This window comes from Nansenia antarctica, assembly GCF_963989245.1.
Source record: "Nansenia antarctica genome assembly, chromosome: 17".
In the NCBI taxonomy this organism is placed as follows: domain Eukaryota; kingdom Metazoa; phylum Chordata; class Actinopteri; order Argentiniformes; family Microstomatidae; genus Nansenia; species Nansenia antarctica.
In genome coordinates this window covers 5,524,360-5,526,859 of record NC_137687.1, presented here as the reverse complement: position 1 = coordinate 5,526,859, position 2,500 = coordinate 5,524,360, and the positions used below count along the sequence as shown (strand labels likewise).

Below are 2,500 nucleotides of genomic sequence, written 5' to 3'. Positions count from 1 at the left end.
ATACCAAAAAAGATACCAAAGCTCTTATGATCATAGATGTTTGAGTAAGGTAATGACTAGCCCGACTGGAATCCAGACCTGAACATAAGAACGTCTGAACACTCGAATGCTGTACTCTCACACCGTGCAGATCTGAGGAACAGGAACTTCGAACTTCTCCTGTCATGTGCATGTGTGCATGTGTGTGTGTGTGTGTGTGTGTGTGTGTGTGTGTGTGGGGGGGGGGTTGGTGTTAGTCCAGTTTCAGTGATATAACCTTAGCTTTCTAATGATATCTGACCTAATGTCTGATGGAGCACTCACCGGTTTTTAACTTCAAGATTATGACTGCAGACCTGGCAGGCTTGTGTCGTCCACTCGAGTTGTATATGGATATTTGCAGAGGAGCGAGGGTGTTTTAAGGTGACGGCTGTAGCGCGGGCGTTTTTTTTTGTCCCCTCCAAATCATGACGTGTCTTTTGGCGGGCGGCCGGGACCCCTCTCTTTAAGTGCTCGAGGGGGGTGGCCGTGTTCAGCTTTTTTCGCTGATGTCAGCGGAGTGACATCAGTCATCGGGAAATGGGCTGGAGAGTGAGGAGGGGGAGGGAAGTGGGAGAGACACGGGGAGCATGCCAGAGATACACTAGCCACTAACAAGAGAGGGATTACAGACACAAAAGGAGAGAGGGCAAGAAAACGGCACGGAGAGAGGGAGCAGCATGCAGACTGTGCTTTTAGCATAATTACACACCAGCAGGGGCTGGGGGAGAGAAGGATTGGAGTAGAGAAGGAGGAGGGAGAGAATGAGAGAGAGAGAGAGAGAGAGAGAGAGAGAGAGGGGGAGAGAGAGAGAAGGGGAGAGAGAAGGGGAGAGAGAGGGGGAGAGAGAGGGAGAGAGAGAGGGGGAGAGAGAGAGGGGGAGAGAGAGGGAGAGAGAGAGGGAGGGAGAGAGAGGGAGGGAGAGAGAGAGAGGGAGAGAGAGAGGGGGAGAGAGAGGGAGAGAGAGAGGGAGAGAGAGAGGGGGAGAGAGAGGGAGAGAGAGAGGGAGAGAGAGAGAGAGAGAGAGAGAGGGAGAGAGAGAGGGGGAGAGAGAGGGGGAGGGAGAGAGAGAGGGAAAGAGAGAGCTGAGGGAAAGTTGTCGGGAGTGACGGCGGTGACATAACGCTGTGAAATGAACGATTTAAAAAAACAACAACGAAAGAACGGATGTGAAGTAGGCAAAGGTTAGGGGACCTGAAGAGGGACGCTTTCCCTCAAGTGACACGGGGAGTGAGAGAAGAGGGTAACGACTGACTGCGGTATTTGTTTCTATTTCTCCCTCTCTCTCACATGTTAGTGTGGGCCTACTTAGCGTTAGCGCTCGTTGCGTTTCTCCCCCCCGTTAACGTTGCTAAGTCTGTTAGCGTAGCCCTTGCACCTCCAACGTGTTCCCCAGCTGGGCCCAGGGCTGTGTTGATGGAGACAAGTCATTCGGTTGGTAATTACAGAAGCCCGGGCGGCCTTAATGGCTGTTTATCTCCTGCCTCTGTTATCGCAGAAGATTGGGGTCGCGGCGTGATCGACGACCCCCACTACCTTAGTCCGCTGGCTGACCCAGGGGAACTCAGGCATGACCTACACACACACGCACACACACACACACATACACACACACACACATACACACTTACACTCAGAAAAGTCATTAACACACAATCACATTAAAACACAGTCCGCTGGTTGACCCAGGGGAACTCAGGCATGACCCACACACACACACACACACACACACACACACACACACACACACACACACACATACACACACACACACACACACACACACATACACACATAAACTCAGAAAAGTCATTAACACACAATCACATTAAAACACAGTCCGCTGGTTGACCCAGGGGAACTCAGGCATGACCTACACACACACACACACACACACACACACACACACACACACACACAGGCACACAGGCACACACACACACACACAGGCACACAGGCACACACACACACACACACAGGCACACAGGCACACACACACACAGGCACACACACACACACACAGGCACACACACGCGCACACACACACAAACTCAAACTCAGAAAGTCATTAACACACAATCACATTAAAACACATAGAATAACTGACACATACACTACTTATGCATGACGCTGAACTGCTCACCTTCTATGCAGGCACCTCATTATCTGTGTGCTGTAATTTTCTATTGGAGCTCTTTTATGTTTTAATTACTTTAACCCCCTAGCTTTCTCTACACTCACCCCCGGTTGTTCATCGTGCTTGGATAGAGCCGATGGCGTGGTCCTGCGATACCATTATACTTGATCGCATGCGTGTGTGTGTTAACAAATGTGTTTGAGACTTCTGAAATGTGCTGGTTATTTACATGTGTGCAATGTGCATGTCTATATGTTACGGTACATGTGGGAATATACGGTGCATGTGGGAAAACTAGGGTTAGGGTTAGGTGCTAGGCTGACTTGGTACATGCTGGCATGTCTA

General features: G+C 50.4%; 1 protein-coding gene across 1 annotated transcript in view; it reads left to right on the top strand.

Moving 5' to 3' along the window:
* The window catches only part of LOC308172852 (solute carrier family 12 member 9), a gene marked incomplete at its 5' end in the record, with an annotated part of 50,465 nt that overhangs the window by 34,567 nt on the left and 13,398 nt on the right, over positions 1-2,500 (top strand).